This window comes from Myxine glutinosa, chromosome 2, assembly GCF_964187855.1.
Source record: "Myxine glutinosa chromosome 2, kmMyxGlut1.1, whole genome shotgun sequence".
Classification (NCBI taxonomy): Eukaryota; Metazoa; Chordata; class Myxini; order Myxiniformes; family Myxinidae; genus Myxine; species Myxine glutinosa.
This window is the reverse complement of record NC_136262.1, coordinates 82,802,718-82,823,860: the sequence shown is the minus strand read 5'-3', so window position 1 is coordinate 82,823,860 and position 21,143 is coordinate 82,802,718.

Here is a 21,143-nt window from a genome sequence, read left to right as displayed (position 1 = left end):
GATTACCTCCGCCACCGATGGTGGATGGAGGTTATGTTTTTACCCATGTCTGTTTGTTGGTTTGTTTGTTTGTTTGTGAACAAGATATTTCAAAAAGTTGTGGACGGATTATGACAAAACTTGGTAGATGAGTTGGTTAGATGACAAAAACAAGCTGATTAGATTTTGGTTCAGGTCCGAATCCTGATCCGGCCTATCCGTAGGATACGAACCCTAAACTGTTCAGCCTGGTGGAGGGAAGGTGTGCCCTCTATTGAGTGCCCTTCTAGTAATTCATATTATTATTAATTGGTCCACGAGTTATCAAACAGAGTGACCACTATATTCGTCATGGGTGTCTGTCTGTCTGTCCGCAGCATAACTACCCGATGATATCATCCGATCTTAATGAAACTTGGGTGGGAGGTTGATATCATGATCTAGTTGTGTCCTGCCGAGAGTGGGCGTATTGCGCCCATTGTGGGCGGAGCCACGCCCGAAAAAGATGTATTTTTAGGGGGTAATCGAGTTCAAGCTACATCTTCTCCGAGGGGTTTGGTGGAATCTGACAGGGGTTTCGGTATTTGGTTAGGCCAATGTCGTGTGTCTAGCCCCACCGAGCTCGATTTTTCATTTTCGCCCCAAGGTCAAGGTCACAAGGTCACGAAATTTAGAAAAGTCGATTTTTGATGGTTTTATTACATTGTTCGCTTCCTGAAAGGGTGAAATGTCGTACATGATCTTATATTATCACATACATCATGAAATACAAGTTTTCCAACAAATTTCAGAATCTTCGACCTTTGACCTTTGAAGGTCACAAAGGTCAAAGTTGTCTAAATCGAACCGAATTTTCGGTATTGTGTAGCTAACTGTAACTGATTATACATTATTTTCTATCTCATTTCAAGGTCAGTAACCTTCGTTTTGACATTTCCGGGCCTGGCCTGTCCGGGCCTGTTTTGGTTATAGTCCGTCCTTTGTCATTGAATACCGCTTGCTCGTGAACCATCGTAGTCTCCTGACTTGTTAATATTATTATTACCCTCGCCAGAGGAGAGGTTATTGCATTCGAGTCCGTTTGTTTGTTTGTCTGCACAGAATAAATATGATTTTCTCTGCAACCATTGGTCCGATTGACAGTAAATTTTCACCATAGGTGCAACTCCACCTGTTTAATTTTTTTATGATAATTATGACGTCATATGTCCCTTTGATTCGGCCGCCATCTTGGAAAAATCGAAAAACTTTGCACCTCTATATCTCCAAAAGTGCTGAATAGTAAAAATTGAGACATGGCTCATTGTAAAGAACTCTCCATGGGCAATAAAAGATGTTAATAATGATGTCATAGGTGCCTCCATTATGACGTCATAATTCGACAAGTACAAAACTTCATCCGATCAAGATGAAATTTCTTGAGCATAATCTAGGAATAAACAAGAAAAAGAGCAATCAGAGAATGCAAACCCTCACCAGGATGTATTTTCAGTGGTTTTTAAGGCTTTTGTGTTAAAACTAATATGGCGGCCGAACCACGTGACCGATGACGTCATCAATATTTTTTTCTAAACGAATTCATTCCTAGATTATGCTCAATAAATTTCATCTTGATCGGATGAAGTTTTGTACTTGTCGAATTATGACGTCATAATGGAGGCACCTATGACATCATTAACATATTTTATTCCCCAATAATGATTACGTCATCGGTCAAGTGGTTCGGCCGCCATATTCGTTTTAACACAAACGCCTTAAAAACCACTGAAAATACATACTGGCGAGGGTTTGCAATCTCTGATTGCTCTTTTTCTTGTTATGTTATTGTAACATAGGCCAGTGGACCAAGGCACACAACTCTTTTGGAGATCTTATTTAGAATAGAGGTAAGTGTAGGAAGATGAGTGAGCATGGGCATAATGAGGGATAGCACAGCTCTCACTTGAAGTGCTGAACAGCATGGAGCTCACAACATGTAACCCGGTACTCTAATGCTCACCCAGACAGTTACTTAGTTACGATGGGTACTCTGCACGGCACCATCCTACTAGTAGGGTCAATATACGAAAAAAACTCACCTAACCCCCAAAAAATTGATACAAAAGGTTTTTCAATGGATTCTGGTACCATTGGGCATGCTAAATAACATACTAAAAATCTAGTAACATCTGACTTCCGGAAAGGGGTCATTTTCAAGATGGCGTCCAAGATGGCCGCCGGGAGCTTAAAATGGCCATATCTCAATTATTATTCAACCTAGAAAGGTGGTTTTGGTGTCTAACCCTAGGTTTTAGGGCCCAAGGAATCCAATTGAATCAATAAAATTACCATCAGTTAATTATTTATTGACAAGTCCAAGATGGCATCCCAAGGTGACATCCTGATCCACTAAAATGGCTCTGTCGAATAGTAGTCAACCTAGAGAGATTTTTTCAGTGTGTATACCTAGGTTTAAGGCACCCAGGAAATCATCAAAATTACTTAAATAAGCACAAAGTAATCAGGTAATCCAGTAAGCCAGGTTTACCAGCCCATTAGGCATTTGTTGTCTTATACAGTTAGTCGCTATTCATCGTCATCCTCCGACTCCTCTGGAAGAAACTTGTTATGTGGATTGTCACATTCTTCAAGTTGGCACGGTCCACAGCCAGCAGTACATGGTAGTCCATATCGTCTACAAGAGCAGCGAGTGTCTTGCAGGCAGTGGAGCAGTTACAATGAATGACCTTCAAGAGACTGTCTGGAGCATTACAAGTGTACATTTCTTTTGGAAATGTCTAAAAAATATGGATTTTGTTTATGCATACATGTACCAAATAATATACTTATTCCTTTTGAGATGAAAATAAATTGTTTGTCAGATTTTTCAGTCCCCCTCCCCAATATAAAATAGTCTGTCCCTTGCCATAACCTCTCAAGCTTTGTACAAACCTTTGTCTGTAATGATCACTGAATACTGTGGACTGGAGTCACAGGTGGCAGTGGTGTAGACAAATTACACTCTTATCTCCAATCTGAAACACACACTTGGTTCATTAGCTGGTGAGTCGGAGGATGACGATGAATAGCGACTAACTGTATAAGACAAAAAATGCCTAATGGGCTGGTAAACCTGGCTTACTGGATTACCTGATTACTTTGTGCTTATTTAAGTAATTTTGATGATTTCCTGGGTGCCTTAAACCTAGGTATACACACTGAAAATATCTCTCTAGGTTGACTACTATTCGACAGAGCCATTTTAGTGGATCAGGATGTCACCTTGGGATGCCATCTTGGACTTGTCAATAAATAATTAACTGATGGTAATTTTTTTGATTCAATTGGATTCCTTGGGCCCTAAAACCTAGGGTTAGACAACAAAACCACCTTTCTAGGTTGAATAATAATTGAGATCTGGCCATTTTAAGCTCCCGGTGGCCATCTTGGACGCCATCTTGAAAATGACCCCTTTCCGGAAGGCAGATGTTACTAGATTTTTAGTATGTTATTTAGCATGCCCAATGGTACCAGAATCCATTGAAAAACCTTTTGTATCAATTTTTGGGGGGTTCAACCATATATTGACCCCTCTATACAGCCAACACTGTCCCAAGATTGCCTGCACTTGGATCACCTTGAGGTACCACATGCCAAACCTCATGACCATTTGCTCATGACTACCAAGCCCATTGAATCAAATTTTCATTGTTCTTCACCGCCTTGTAATGTACTTGCCAGACTCAGAGAGGGGGGCGGGGGGGCTTTTGAGTCCTCGGGGACTTTGGGTCCTTGAGGACTGGTCCTTTGGGTCTTTGGAATAGTTTGGGTCCTCTGGGTCTTTGAGTCCTCTGGGTCTTTTGGGTTCTCAGGGACTTTTGGCTCTCTGGGTCTTTTGGGTCATCGGAGTCTGGGTATTTCGGGTCTTCTGGGTATTTAGGGGGTTTTGGGGTCTTATGGATCTTGGGGGTCTTAAAGGGTCTTCAAAGGTCGAAGGGGTCTCAGCAGTCAAAAGTGTTAAAAGGTACATTTCAATATTATGTAATTAATTCATGGATGTACGTAATTAATAAACACAAAAGGTGGTTGAGCCGAATCGATGAGCCGAATGGCCTCATCCTCAATAAGTTCCTTGAAAGGCAACTCTTGCCTGGTGTTGGCTTAACAGTTAAGGTGGCCGAGTTAAGTTATTTAGGGTATTGGGTTCAAGCCCCTGTCGTGCCGTTGACATAGCGCCAGGTAGGTTGATTTAGCCTGTCATCCTTCCGAGGTTGGCAAAATGAGTATGGTACCAGCTTTACTGGGGTAATTAAGCCATTCGAGTGTATTGCGTCGGAGCGGCGACCCAACCAGGTTTGTGCTCATTAGCCAATGAAACTGCCTTGTCATCTCCTATGTGTCGTTACCACTCATCCACCACTCTATGGCTGTGGAAGTATTTCCTGACATCCAGACGAGCGCTTTGCTTCGCATATTCAGCTCTTTCAAAGAGCAACACTTCATTTATAATGTCTATATGGTGCAACTTGCAGCAACTTGGGAGTAGGTCTCCACATCATCTTCTATTTTCCAAAGTTGTCAGGTTCAGTATTCCTAGTCTGGTTTTATATGGAAGTTCTCTAATAGTTGGGATAAGTTGGGTGGCCCTCGCCAGTACTTTTTCCAGTACAATTAATCCTTCTTTAGATGTCGACTCCAAACATGCATACCATAGTCGAGGTGTTGACGAACTTCAATACAACTGCATTACAACTTTTTGAGTTCTGTATGAAAAGTTTCTTCATTCTTGGGAAAAATGCCAGGGGATATAAAACGCCCTTTTATGTATGGTTTGTGCCATGTGGCAAAGTTTAGAAAAGAAGGAACATTCAAAAGATATCTCGTGTGCATGATGGACTACCCTTGTGTTCTTAGGAGGAACCAAGTAATGTTCAAGAAAAGTTCATATAAAGGGGTGCCAATTTGATTCATACAGCTACATGAATAAGTAAATGTATTTTCAATGCAGTTACTTACAATCTCTTGGTTTGAAAGGGACCTCATTCCTTGCTTTTTCATTCATTTTCATTTTCATTAATTTTCATTTCCTTCATTTATTTTATTTCATTTCATTTTTACATTTCATTTTTCATTTCAGTTCCATTTTCATTTTCATTTGTCTTCATTTCCTTCATTTTTCTGTTAAAAATTAAAATACCACACATAATATTCGTTTTCTATTCTATTGCAGAAGTAGGAGTACATATACAATTCATACATCATCTCTAATCATCATCGGTATTCATCATGTACATATCATATTTGTCCAATATGTCTGCAATGTCAACACTTGCAAGTTTATGTAATGTGCAATTATGAACAATTATAATGTGCAATTATGAAAACTTTACGTACTGTTGGGTTTAACCTAGATATATATAGGGCACCCCTTTAAATGAACTTTTCTAGAGCATTACTTGGTTCCTCCTAAGAACACACGGGTAGTCCAGCATGCACACGAGATTTTTTTTGAATGTCCCTTCTTTTCTATATATCTTGCCACATGGCACATACCATGTAAGGGGATCTTTTCTATGCCCCTGGCATTTTTCACAAGATACATTTTAAATACGAACAAAATGCATTTGTTCATCATATAAGACTTTATTCAAGACGATATAAAACACTTGAAAAAGTAAGGGGAAAAAAATATTTCACAGTTTAGGAGTCTGATGCCTTATCCATTTGGCCATTAACCCAGCACATTAAATTTGGGCAATAATATTTTGAAGAGTTATTTTGAAGAGTGTGTGCATGTATATATATATATATATATATATATATATATATATACATATATATATATATATATATATATATATATATATATATATATATATATAGTTGCGGTTTTAGAACCCACACTTTTGTAAATAATAATCTCTTGTAAATATGACATTAAAGGTTAAAGGTAGCACCCTTAGTTAAGCCACAGCAACACGTAGGCCACCTTAGAAATTCCAGTTATTTCCTTATTATGTGTTAGTTAAGGCTGTGTTTCCAATAGTTGAATCTGCATTGCATCAATCAAATAAGGAGTAAGCCCTTTCGTCCATTTTGCCAACCTCTCTCTCCCAATTCTGTTATGCGCCTTGGTTAGCGATCGCACAGGCGCCGCCATTGATCATGCGGTCGGCTCGAGGAAGAAGGGGGCGGAGCGCCAGGAACAAGGTGTGGCCATGTCAACCAGCCGTCAAAGGCGGAGCCGGTAAGCCCTTAACAGCCAACCAGGGCTGAGGTGAGCTCGCTGGCGGGCGTGGTTTTGAAGCGCGCGTAGTGATCTTGAAGCGCGTTATGAAAGAGCGCGCGCAAAGCCCTTTTACGGACTTCTTTTGATGGGACTGCGCACACGCACTTCTCCTTGCGGTTGGACTGCACACGCTGGCAAACGGACTTCTTTGTATACGAGCTCGATTACAAAAGGTGCTTTATTGAAGGACACGAGCCTTCCCCCCCCCCCCCCCCCCCCCCCCACCATATGTAAGTTCTAGTCGCGCACCAACGATACGCAAAGCTGCCTGTCGGGTTTCGCCCGCGGAACCGGAGCCTGGACCGGAGACACCTGGAGCCGGACCCCATCGCCTGGACCATCTACCTGGACCTTCTACCCTACCCACTACAATCCCGTGTGAGTGTGTACGTTCGTCTGGGATGTTAAGTTAAGACTGTATAGTTAAGCCTGCCCTGTGTGCTGCTTCTTCCTCTTCCTTTCTTGTACATCCTTTTGTTTCCTCTTTTCTTGTATATTTGTAATAAACCAATATTTGTTCTTCCTACCTTCTGGTTTCCTCTCTAATCCGATCGCATTCGTCTAGTTTCCATTGAGTACCTGTGGCACGATTTCGGAACCGCTATAATCGGGTTTAGTCCATTGTTAACGGCTCGGATCGCGGACTGCTAACCGCTCGGCATTTACCATCACGTCTGTGGTTCGAGCAGGAGTTATGTCCCTGCTTTACGGTCGGGTTAGTAAGTAGGTATTTGGGACTTCATTGACCAATGACCCTAGCCTATACCGACCGGAAGGAGTGTTATAACTTCTAAGGATTCCGGTCGGCCAGCTTAAAAGGACAAGGGGATTAACCCCCCCTTGATAAGGGGAGCGCCGACCCCCGAATCCGTAACAATTGGTGTCTGGGAGTGGGATTTGTCGCCTGAACCAAATTTTAATATATCTGAAAAATTTAGTCAAAATTTCGAGCGGCCCAAATTGTATTATAACATCTAAATTTTAAATTGTGCCATGGATAATCAAGGCGATCGGATGCCAGTGGGGGGAAATGAAGAGATAGAGGAAGGGGTAGAATTAACCCAGGACCCCAGGGAAGAAGTGGGAGAGATGGAGGAGGAGAACGAAGAAGGTGCGGTAGCGGGGGTTGCAGGTGCACAAAATGGCGGCATGGGCCGCGACCGCTGCGCAAATGGGGGTGGGCGACATGCAAGCCTTCATGGCACAAATCAGGGCAAGCTCCATGGTGCAGAGTAAAGAAATAGATGAAAAGATGGACAAATCCACCAGGGAAATGAATAAATTGGGAAACCAAATTGGCGGATTGAGAAATGAATTGGGCGATCAAATTGGGAGGATTAGAAGATAAATTAGGAGGCCAATTGGAGGACGTAAATGGCCAAGCCCGGGAAGTAAATGAGGGGTTAGCGAGGGGCAAAGCCACGTCTAAAACAAAAGCATTGGAGAGGGAAAGAGACCGCGAGTTGCGCGGGAGAGGCAAACGGGTACGCGACGAGGTAGCGCGACCTGAGAAGTGCGGGAAAAGTGAGTTGGAGCAAAGCGAAGATACGTGGACGGGTATAGAAATCGCGACCCGGGGTATGGGGAAGCCGGCGACCGCCGAAGTAGAAGAGAATTTTATTTTATTGGCGCCAGCGGTCGTCGAGCTGAATAAAGCAAAATAATTAATTCAAATTGGAACAGAAGTAGTCGAAATTGAAATTGTAGGGGCAGCAACAACAACAACATGCATTTTAAGGCCATGTTCCCTGCTAGAGCGGGGGTTAGCCTTGCGGTCCCCATGACAATCTTCTCCATTTTGCCATATTTTCTGCATCTCTCCTTGTTAACCCCCTTGCCCGCATTTCTTCTTCCACCATCTTTAGCCAAGTCTTTCTCGGTCTTCCCCGTCCTCTACTTCCTTCTACATTAACTTCCATCACTCTTCTCAACCAGTCACTTTCATCCTTCCTCAATACATGACCAAACCATCTCAACCTGTTCCTCTTCACAGTATCAATCACAGGCAATATTCCCATCATCTTTCGCAATTCATCATTTGTCTTCCTCTCTCTCAACGATACTCCGCACATCCATCGAACCATTCGCATTTCCACCCTTTCCAGCCTTCGTTGCTGCTCTACGTTCATTACCCATGTCTCGCTCCCATAAATCATAACACTTCTCACACATGCAGCATACACCTTTCCCTTCAGCTTCAGCGACACTCTCCTCCTCATCAGCACGCCACTCAGTTCCCGAAACTTCTTCCATGCACATCTCACTCGAGCAACCGTTGCCGAGTCTGATCCACCTTCTCCATTCAGCATGTCTCCGAGGTAGCAAAATGTTTTCACACCTTCCAGCTTCACGCCGTCTCCAAGATCCAACTCAACATTTCCTCCATCTGCAGCTCCCTCTGTGCACACCTTACATTTGAATGTAGCTGCCACACTGGTTAATGACCCTCTCAGACCACTACATTTTTGATGAACCCACTCAGCACACATTGTACATTGAATGGAGTTCACTCCGACACCCTTCCTGCACACAGCACACGGCCACTTCCCAGTTCTTTCCACCTCACCACATGCTTTACCACTTGCCATCACCTTTGTCTTTCCGATATTCACCTTCAGACCTTTTGTCTCCATACATTCCTTCCACTTGTTCATCTTTTCCTTCAGTCCATCCATACTTTCCGCAATCAACACCAGATCATCTGCATACAACAACTCCCACGGTAAACCCTCCTTTACGGTCTGAGCCAGCACCTCCATCACAGCTACAAATAGTAGTGGACTTAGTACCGACCCCTGATGCACTCCCACCTTCACCTCAAACTCACCACTGTTCCCGTCCTTCGTCCTTACAGCTGTGCGTGCTCTTTTGTACATTGCCATCACTACTCTGATCAACCATTCCTCCACTCCTAACTTCCTCAATGCCCATGTCAATACTTTGCGTGGAACCCTATCGAATGCTTTCTCCAGATCAACAAACCCAAAAAACAACTTCTTCCTCTTATCCATGTACTTCTCCTGCAACTGCCTCACAATGAAAAGCGCATCTGTCGTTCCTCTTCCTGGCATAAATCCAAACTGCATTTCGTCGATCTTCACTTTCTTCCTTATCCTCCTCTCCAACACCCTTTCCAATACCTTCATTCCATGCTCCAATAACTTTATCGCTCGGTACTAGCCACACTCCAGGGGGTCACCTTTCCCCTTGTATAGAGGGACGAGGGTACTCAGTTCCCAATCCACTGGAATGCGGCCTTCTTTCACCACCAGATTACAGATCTCTGTCATTCTCTTCACACCCCAACTTCCTGCTGCCTTCAACATATCTCCCACAACTCCCGTCGGCCCTCCCGCTTTTACACTGGCAGCAGCAGAGGCAGCAGAGAAAGGAATTAAATCGGAGATTGAGATGGAATGCATGCAAAGTCTGTATTCGCATCGTGATGCCGTGCTTAACCCCAATGGAAGTTTGCAGGTGTTGGAGCGGGGAGGAAGAAGAATCCCGAAGATGAGTCGGGCTGTATATGGGGCTAAGAGATTTTGCGGGAAAGTGTTTAGCGCAAAAAGAATTTTCGCGCGCTTGCGATTCCAGCATAACCCGGGCGTTTGTGGGAGGTCTGTGGTGCGCTGTGTGCATGGCAATGGCGCGCGTGTACGAACGGCGTCGGAGCGCGAGTGTGTTACCGAGAGCGAGAGAGAATGCACAAGGGAGTGTATGTGTGAGGGTGAGGGTGACACAGAGTGTGAGTTGGTTGTGGCAAGTGAGAAAGAATGCACACCTGGAATGGTTGAGCGTGTGCGAGAATGCGAACCTGAGTTGGTAGTGGAGCACATGATTGGGTGTGCGATGAGGGATTGCACACCCGTGAGTAGGTGTGCGCTGAATGGGTGGATGCAAGAGTGCACCCCCATGAGTGGTACGGAGTACATACCAAGGGAGAGCGCACAAGACGGTGCGCGAGAGAGGTGTGTTATGGAGTGTGCGAACAGCGAGTGGTGTGTAACAGACAGTGCGGTGGTGGAATTGAAGGCATGTGTGGAATGCATTAGAGGTGCTGAGATGCTGGATGGGTGAATAAGAGAAGGAACATGTGGTGTGAGCATGCGAGGGAAGCATCGACGTTGACCGGGGCAGCGTTTAGGCCGACGTATAGCCGACGCGAGCTCTCGGTGCGTGGTGTCCGTTGTGTGCTGCGGGATCCGGCCGGGATCGTAGTCGCATCGCTCCTGCTCGGAGCGCTGTGCATGATTTGAGCCGGGCCCCGCCCTGCACCGTCGATTCCGCGCTTTGTTAGGCAAAGCGGGCGGCCCGGTTCGAGGGGAAGGAGAAGGGGTCGGAGCGGCGCCCCCTTGTGGTGGCGGCGCTCCGGCCGGCAAGGCTGGGCCATCGCGCTTGGGAGCGCAAGGCCCTGCGTGGGGATGGTGCTTGGAGCCTTGGCCCAACCAAAATTCCTCCCCAGAATCGATGCCGGATGGACCCAACCTGCAGGCGACAAACCACCCGTATTCATTGCTCGGCTTTGCGAAGCCGAGTTTTAATGATGTAACGACGCACCGAGAGGCTCAGAGTAGTGACTGGATAGTGATAGTGATGATGGCAAATGGTATATGATGTAGTGATGGATGGTAGTTTTACCATTCACATTACTCATCTTGTGGGCACATGAGCTATAGATGTATGGGGTATGGTGGTGAAAACCTAGCCAGGGAGGGCTTGGATAATCATTAGGGACCTAGAGATGACCATAGGGGACTGTAGATTTAAGTAGTGACATTGATACCGGTAGAGGGGACATAGGGAGATTAGGTTGGTTGATAATGACGTGGGATGTGCAATAGTGTAAGGGATGACTGGGGAAGCACTAAGTTAGAGGGAAAACCAGGTAGTCAGATGATGCTGTGTGCATGAGCTTTAAGTTTTGGATGAAATGAGGAATTGAGAGGCAATGCTCGTGAATGCTATGTGTGTGTGTAGAAAGTGCATGAGCAGAGTATTGAGAATGGGTGTGATTGTGCATTGGGTGATTGACTTGCATGGTGGCAAGTGAGAATGGTTGGATGGAATAAATGGTCTGGAATAAATGGAGTATGGAATGGATGGTGTGGAGTGGGAGTGTGGAATATGTGGAGTGGAGTGTATGGTGCGAAAGAGTGAATGGGGGAAGGATGGACCCCCTTCACGAGTACCCGGGGAGGGTAGTTTAACAGTAGGTAGAGGGAGTAGGTAAATTGTGGTTGGAAATTGACATCTGTGGTGCGAGTAGTAGCAAGTTGTTGCTTTGAGGGGTGCATTAGTGAGATGAAATTGGCTGGGCGTGTGGCCTGTTAGTGCGTGTGATTGGTTGAGCACTCCGCCACTGTTAGTCTGTCGGCCAGGTGAGGCCGCAGGTAGGCTCTGGGAGCCAGTTAGTGTTCAATGGGGCCCGAGGATCCGGAGGACGAACCCGGGTAGCCCAGTGCCAGAGAGGGCACCGAGTGGGGTAAGGGAGCCAGAGGGCCTTCCCCAGGTAGGTTAGGGTGAGGAGCAGGTAAGCTCGGGAGGCAACTACAGTGGCGGAGGTGTGCAGGTGAGCAGACCTGCTAGGGGAGCCACACGACCCAGCCCTGAAATTGTGGAAGGACACAGGGAGTAGAATCGGGGGAGTGAGACCCCAAATTGGTGAGCACCACAGTATGTTCAATGGGAGTTCGCTTCTTAGAACCACATAGAGTAAAGATGGCCAATGGATTGGCAGGGAAAGACCCCGGGTAGAGTAAAAGTGTGTTAAAGTCATTTAGAAGGTAGTTTAGGATTGAAAATCTCTTCGCACCATCTGCATCCACTTACCGAGGTAACAGACTCCACACCGATTTTGCAAATGATTGGATGGTGAGACGCATCATGACGTGGGGGTGACATTGTTTCTTATTCCATCTCTCTCTCCTTAGGAGGGATTGATGAGGAATTGGGATTGGTGGCAAATTTGGTTTAGAGGGATTGATGACGAATTTGGAATTAGGGGTGACGTGGGGAAGACAGGACGTAGCGACGGATTTGTAAATTGTGTAAATACGGGGAAGGGGCAAGGGTAGGTTAGGTGACAGGGGGGGGGGGGCGGGGGACGTATGGTAGGGACGAGCTTTCTTGGCTCGCTCTCCTGCGCACCTCACTCTGCATTGCCTTGTTATTGTGTGTACCCTTGCGCCCTTACCCATCGCTGACTCTGCTTTGTCTTCCTACCCCACCCATGGACCGTGGTCTTTGGATACCGAGGGGAAAGTGTGCAGGCGTCGTAGTTGTGTGCCCGCACCCTCGCTGCCTGCCTGCCTGCCTGGACCGGTACACCACCTATGGACCACACGTTGTGGCCAAGCCCACTTTCTGGACCACACGTTTTTGTGGCTGAGCACCACTCTATGGACCACACGTCTGTGGCATGGCATCTCTGCTGGAAATCTTGCTCGCGGACCACGGTCAAGGTGGCACCTATGCCAAGCAGGTGGACCACCTTTAGTTGGCCCCTGTTGGCCATAATTTAAAAAGTGGACATGGTTTGTGCCCTTTTTTATTTTTAAATAGGCAGCAAGCCAGGAAAACGCCCAGAAACATCGGCCCAGCAGCCATCGGCCCACCTGAGAAAACGCCAGTTCATTTACTTATTGAAATGTATGACTGTGCACTTGATGGTGCTTTTTGTGCATAGTGGTGTTTTTGTGCTTTGTGGTGCACTGCAATATCAATTGTGCATCTCTGAGCATGTGGGTATGGTGTATCGGTACAGTGCAGTGCATGACCTTTCCTCTTTTAAAACCATCTGCTTTTTGTCTCCCAAAATACAGGTCCTGGGTTTTAGTGTAAATAATCCAAATAGTAGTACTAGTCTTTGTAAATAATGCTCCCCACCGTAAATGTTTAGTTTGAAAATTAATTCCGAATTCGGTTATTCTGTGGGCGTGAGTCAGTTAGGTAGAATGCAACGCAGCAGGCAGGACATATCTAGTTTTAAACATGTCACACTCAGGGTGAGGTTAAAAGTAGAGGGTAACCACACACAAGTGTCACATATAATGGTAAAAGATATCCCTTGTGAAATTGCCCGGGACGGAACCTGGAGAAAGGGAGGGTGCTGTGTTACGGTTTTTAGAACCTTCACTTTGTAAAATAATAAGCCTTGTAAATAATTCCCTGTAAATATTCCCATCTTCTAAAGGTCAAAGGTCGCACCCTAGTTAGTCCATATTGCAACACGTAGGACACCATAGGAACTTCTTCAGTTATTTCATTAGTATGTGTTTCAGGTAAGGCTCTGTTTCCAATAGTTTGACTCTGCGTTGCATTAATCAAATAACCTAGGCCCCTTGTTCAATCCCGTTCATTTTGCGGCTTGCCTCCCTCCAAATTGTGTTCCCTTGCTTGCCAGCAGCGTTCGCTGCCTGGCTCAAATGCCATTAACCACGCGGTCAAGCTGGAGAAAAAGGGGGAGGAGTTGTCGGAGCGAGGCATGGCCCCATCAACGTGTCACGAAGGGAGGAGCCGGTGAACCCTCACAACAGATCAGGGCCGAGGCGTGTTCACCGGTAGGCGGACCTAAAAAGCATGCGGCTTGATACGTGAGCACGTGATATAAGCACGTACCCCCGCAACCTTACCGCCCAATCTACGGTCTATGTCTCTCCGCAATGCTTTTATCTGGCCACCCACTCTGTCCTCAAACCCCGTTAACCTGTCCTTCATTCTTTTCATTTGATTTTCCCTGGTGTCCATCTTGCTGTTCACCCTCGTTAACCCTTCGTTCATTTGGCAACACACGTCCTCCAATCGGGCCCCTAATTTACCTTCTAATCCTACCAATTTGACCTCTAGGCCCCCAAATTGGCTCTCTAATCCCCAAAATTTGCTTTCTAAGTTATTGGTGTTGCCCCTTGCTTCCTCCCTCATTGCATCCATCTTACTCCCCGATTCTACCACATAGGCCCTCATTTGTATCATAAACAATATTGGAAGTCCCCTGGCCCTGTGGGCTCGGCACTCGCCGCCACGTGAGGCGCCGCCATTTTGTGCGCCTGCAACCCCCGCTACCGCACCTTCTTCAACCTCCTCTTCCATTTCTCCCACCTCTTCCCTGGGGTCCTGGGTTGATGCTAACTCCTCCTCTACCTCCTCATTTCCCCCCACTGGCATCCGATCGCCTTGGGTATCCATGGCACGACTCAATTTGGATGTTAAATAAAAATTTTGGCCACTCGTAATTTTGACCAAATTTTTCCAGATATAAAAAAATTTGGTTCGGGCTTCAAATCCCACCCCCAGACACCAATTGTTGCGGATCCGGGGATCGGCGCTCCCCTTACCAAGGGGGGGTTAATCCCCTTGTCTTTTACACTGGCCGATCCCCCCAGCCCTGGAAATTATATGCTCCTTTGTGGTCGAGATTGGCCAGGGTGATTGGTCAAGATGGATTCCCAAATACCTGCGTGCCAATCTCTCCGCAAAGCAGGGAAATAATTTCCGCTCGAACCACAGACAGATGGAAATTGCCGAGCGGTTTAGCAATCCATGACTCGAGCCGTAAGCAAAAAGACTAACCCGATTCTGAGCGGTTCAAATCATGCCATGTATACTCAATGGGGAAAAGACAAAGACGATCGGATGAGAGGAAACCAAAAGGTAAGGAAAGAACAAATATGGTTTATTACTATACTACTAAAAGAGGAAACGAAAGAAGGGCATATACAAGAAGAAGAGCAAAAGGACATAGGGCAAACTTACACAGTCTTAAATATCACGCCCAGGACAATACAGACAGACTTACACGAAAGGGGAATAGCAGGAAGGAGGAGAAGGTCCAGGCAGATGGTTCAGGCGTTGAGGTCTGGCTCCAGGTTCAGGCTCCACTCCGGTCCACACTTTGGTTCTGCGGCGAAACCCGGCAAGCAGCACGGTTGGTATTGCCGCAGTATTGTCGGCGCGAGCGGACCGACTCTCTCACTCAACTTCGTGTCTGGGCTCGTTCTTTGGCTCCTTGGCTCTCCCTTCTGCTCTGTGGAAGTAGTCCCACGCGAGCGCTTATATAACGCGCTCGCGTATCAAGCCGCATGCTTTTAGGTCCGCCTACCGGTGAACACGCCTCGGCCCTGATTGGTCGCGAGGGTTCACCGGCTCCTCCCTTCATGACACGTTGATGGGGCCACGCCTCGCTCCGACAACTCGGCCCCCTTTTTCTCCAGCTTGACCGCGTAGTTAATGGCGTTTGAGCCAGGCAGCGAATGCTGCTGGCAAGCAAGGGAACACAATTTGGAGGGAGGCAAGCCACAAAATGAACGCTATTGAACAAGGGGCCTAGGTTATTTGATTAATGCAACGCAGAGTCAAACTATTGGAAACAGAGCCTTACCTGAAACACATACTAATGAAATAACTGAAGAAGTTCCTATGGTGTCCTACGTGCTGCAATATGGACTAACTAGGGTGCGACCTTTGAGCTTTACCAAATGGGAATATTTACAGGGAATTATTTACAAGGCTTATTATTTTACAAAGTGAAGGTTCTAAAAACTGTAACAATACATATATATATATATATATATATATATATATATATATATATATATATATATATATATATATATATTTACTGTATGTATATATATTTTTATATATTTAATTTTAAAGCAAAAACTATGGCAATTATGTGGAATTTGTTTCGAAAGCCATTAACTGGACATATTGGCCAATGTATATTCCACGTTTCAGCTAGTTTCAATATACTAGGGCATTGCCCGTACTATATCTATATCTAAAATTATATCCCCCCCCCTCTATTTACATGCAATGGTTTGGTCCAAAGCGAACGGCTTCCGGAGTTTGGTAAAGAAATCGCCATCGCGTGCACAAACGCGCAGGAAAGCGAATGAATCGCAAATGCGGTTTTATTAGTTTTAAAACATAGTTTAACGCCAACATAGTTTGCAAACGTGAAATAAATGAATACGCTCTCAAATGTGCCATCCGAGGCAGAGTGTGTCCTCCACGTTCGGCACACGCGATCGTTCGCTGCTCTCTGATTGGTTGAATCGTTTTTTGGACATAGCTCGGTAAGTAATTGTCCGATTAATATGAAACCTTGAAAAGGCACATCCTCGGGTCCCCAGCAATATACCTGGCAAGTTAAAAGTATATCGGACCCGTGGTTGTCGAGAAACAGCGGTCACAGACAAACAGACGTACAGACGTACAGAGATTACTGGAATTATAGATAGATAGCCCTTGAGATATGAGCGCCAACATATTTTGGGCAGATAGACGGACAGACGGACAGACACCAATGTGATTTCGAGGGTTTTCTTAATAAAACTCAAGAATGCCGAAACAGACGTTGCTGAAATTTGGAAAATATTACCTCAATGTAGAAAGCATTTGCTTCTAAAATTTGCAGCCGATTTCGTCCAGTAGAAGCCAAGAAACGCATTTACAGTCCCCATGTAAAAGCTACATACAGAGAAACGATCCCTTATATAAAGGGAGGGGTGCTTTGCGACTCCTTTTGATATCATATCAAGGTCCTTGACCGACACCATACCATAAGGTACCGTCGCTTTTCTCCCGCCTCTGGAACAAACTCCCTCACTCTCTTCAATCCCACTCCACCCTCCATGTCTGGTATTTCAATTCCTTATCCCTGGTGTTGGGCTAGCGGCTAGGGTGCCGGCTTAGGATCCTAGGATCCTGGGTTCGAATCCCGGTCGATCGCTGAATTAACGCCAGGGGGGTTGACTCAGCCTGTCATCCTTCCGAGGTCGGCTAATTGAGTACCAGTTCACTGGTAATTCCCTGTTTGTCGTTAAAGGTGGAAAAAAGGGTTGGCGTCAGGAAGGGCATCCGGCCGTAAAACATTGCTTCAAAAAGGGGACCGAAAAACAACAACAACCACGGTTCCCGAAAAAGGCCAACCCCTGCTTTGCGGGGAAAAATGGCCTCTAAAGGTGGTTTTTTATGTAAAAGCTACATACAGAGAAACGATCCCTTATATAAAGGGAGGGGTGCTTTGCGACTCCTTTTGATATCATATCAAGGACTCTGTTGGCTTTCTTGCCTGCTGAGGCACATTGAAAGAAGGTTTTAAGAGATTTGTGAATCAATTTTGGTCTTCATCAATGATCTCTCTGACTCTCTTGAAAATCCTGTCTCTCTCTTTGCTGATGACTCTACTCTCTGTCGCTCAATTCCTCATCCCACATATTGGCAGTCTGCAGCCTCCTCACTCTCTGCAGACCTGGACAAAATCACAGACTGGGCAAACAAGTGGAACATGTCTTTCAATCCTGACAAATCTCACACTCTTACGATGTCTCTGGGAAAAGACCGACTGGACAACCCTCCCATCCACTTTCTGAATAATCCTCTCCAAGAAGTTCTGTCACTCAAGCTTTTGGGTCTCACTATCTGCCATGATCTTTCCTGGGAAAACCACATTTCAAATCTGGCCTCCAAAGCCAGTCGCCGACTGGGCATCCTCCGTCGTGCGAAGTCCTTCCTTGGCACACCTGAGCTCCTCACCACGTACAATGCTTTCATCCGCAGCTCAATGGAATACTGCTCTCCCCTCTGGGCTGGTGCTGCTGCCTCACACCTAGCTCGTCTTCACGCTGTTGAAACCAAAGCATTCAGAATCATTGGAATCTCCCGCGATGAAGCTAACTCCAAGGGCCTCTCACACACTCACCACAGGCAGGTTGGTGGTCTTTCCGTCTTCTACCGACTCCTCTCTGGCCTTGCCCCCCCAGCTCTCTCTGGGCTCTGTCCCGCAAATATTCCTACAGGTCGCACAAGATCTGCCTGCAACCCTCTTATGGTTAAACTGCCAAAATCAAGACTCTCTGCTCACCTTCACTCCTTCATTCCTCTTTTCTCCCGCCTCTGGAACAAACTCCCTCACTCTCTTCAATCCCACTCCACCCTCCAGGTCTTTAAAACAGCTGTTCACCACCATCTCTTATCTTCCCCATCCAAAACCTTGATCTTTTCTCCCCCCGCTAATTTCACCCCAATTCCACTTTTTTGAAATACCAACTTCTGTCCTGGAAGTCCTTGGTGTTCTTGTGTTTTGTACTTCTCCCTCCCCCCCCCCCCCCCCCCTTCCCACGCCGCCTCCCCCTGGGCCCTCTCCCTTCCACGCATCTCCCTGCTCTTGGATGTTGTGTTTGTGTGCTTCCCCATCTCTCCCCATCTTGTCTTCCGCTCCCTCTTTTTATATGTTTTGTTTGTCTGGTTGATTTGTTTGTGAGATAAATGTTAGCTCTTTACGAGCCTCGATTCAGTATACAAAAAAAATAAAAAAATACGCCTTGATATTTTTCCTCTTCAGTCTCATTGAGGTGAGAGTTTTCCATCTTGTTGATGCGGTGTGTGTTGTGGTTTCCAACGAGCTGTATTCAACATTTGTTTTATGTTTTTTTTAAATGCCATTTTTCTGCCCAAGTATGGAGGTTATTTATGTCTTGTTGGTTTCCAATTCCTTATTCTTCCAATACCTTGTGTGATACTTTGTTGTGAATCACAGTCTTCTCATGCAAATATTCATCTTGGTCATTCATGCAGGTCATTCCAGAGATCTTGGGGTCCTGAGTTCAGCCCCTGTCGTGCAGTTGAATTAATATCAGGTGGGTTGACTGAGCCTATCATCCTTCGGAGGTCGGCAAAGTGAGTACCAGTGGACTGGTAATTGAGGGCATTTTATCAACGGCACAACTGCACCACCAGAGAATGATGCAATCAGCAGCCAGAGGCTGCACACAAAAGCTAGCTCTAGCAATTGTGCCTTTGTGTGTACAGATGTTCTGACATGAGTTTTTCCATCCCGATAGGAGGTGGCGATAGGAAACCATTGGTATAGTGTCCTTGCTCTTGGGCATCTCGGTCTTTCATGTGTAACACTTATCGCTGCAGACCCAATAGCACAAGTGGTTCAGTCACGCAGGTCGATTGATGTCATTTTTAGTTGGCACTGCAATGCTGAGATTAATTTGGTAGGCACATTAATGTTGCTGATGATAATTTGCCCAGTACTTCTGTGCTGCTGCCGATGCTCTTTTGATGCGGCATTGCTGTGACTGCTATTCATTTGCGCTTAGACCAAGCGGTATCACAGAAAGTGACCCTCCAAAAGCCTGGACCTCGAGCTGTCATCATAGTGGAATGGATTCCCCACCACCCTCCCCCAACCAGGAATTGAGCTGGCAGGCTGCCATGTGTGTCGTTAGTTGCTATCTCTATGTGCGGTTTCACAAGGTGGAACGGAGAACCCCCAGGTCTTGAAATAGCCACCTCCATTTCAGTAAGTGATCATGATTCATGGACCAAGCTGTGAAATTTTTTTGGTCTCAAAGTTTTGTTCCAAGGGCGCTTTTCAGGATCGTCACCATGCTTTGGACAGCTCTCAACTGTAGTCTGTTTGCAGTGATATTCCCAGGGATGCTTTTTAATATCTCTATGAGGTTCTTCTTTATCATTCCCTTTGCTACAATTATCACTGGTACAATCTTGGCGCTCTTCAGTATCCAGTTTATTCTGACTTCATTTTTGACGTCTTGGTAGTTGGTCATTTTCTTGATTCCTGCATTGCTTCGGCCAAAATCGCTGTAGAATACATCTCAATTAGTAGTGCCTTCTTTTGTTTTTGGACCGAAGTACTATATCTGGTCACAATGCTTTGTTTTCAATATTCACACTCAATGGGATCGACGAGAAAAGCGTGGTTTGCTTAACGGTTAAGGTGGCTGGCTTAAGGTCCTAGGGTCAATTGTGTTTGAGCCCCTGCCGTGCCGTTAGATAACACCAGGTGAGTTGACTCAGCCGGTCATCCTTGAAAAGGGTCTTTGAGGTCTTAGATTATTCAGGATCTTAAGGGTCTTTGGGGTCTTAAAGGCCTTATAGGGTCTTGGGAGGTCTTCAAGGATCTTAGGGATCTTCTCCTCTTCCCACACACTCCTCTCCCACCTTTACTCCTCTCCACCCTCACTCCTCTCCAGACCTCACTCTCCTCTCCCCCTTACTCTCCTCTCCCCCTTACACTCCTTGCCTTCTCCTCACTCCTCCTCACTCCTCTTCCCCCCCCCCCTCACTCCATCTCTCATTCCACCCTCACTCCCCTTCTCCTTCCACCCTCACTCCCCTTCTCCTTCCCACTTCAGCACTCTCCTCACTCTCCTCTCCCCCCTAATTCCTCTTCTCCTATCCACCCCTCACCCTCTCCTCCTCTTCGCTTCCATTTCCCTTTCCTTCCCATCTCCTCCCATCTCCCCTCCCTCCCATCCCCTTCCTCTCCTCCACCCTTCTATCTACCCTCCCCATTAACAATCGCTTCACACACTCCCCTTCCCCTCCCCTGTCCCTCCCCATCCCTTTACCCCCTCATCTCTTCCTGCCTTTACTCGCCTCCCCCTTCCCTCCCCTCTGTCCTTCCCTCCTCTCTCTCCCCTTCCTTCCCCTCCCCTTCCCCTCACTTTCCACCTGCACCCCCTCCCCCCTCCCCTTCCACCCACCTTCTCTCCCGCTCTCTTCAGATTCCCGGCACAAAGCGACCCGGGGTTGCCCCCGCTAGTATATATGTATATATATATATATATATTACATATATATATATATATATATATATATATATATATATATATATATATATATATATATATATATATATATATATATATGTATGTATGTATGTATGTATGTATTATGTATATATATGTATGTATATATATATATATTTATAATATATATATATATATATATATATATATACTATAATATTATATATTAATATATATATATATATAATGTATGTATGTATGTATATATATATATATAATATATATATATATATATATAATATATATATATATATATATATATATATATA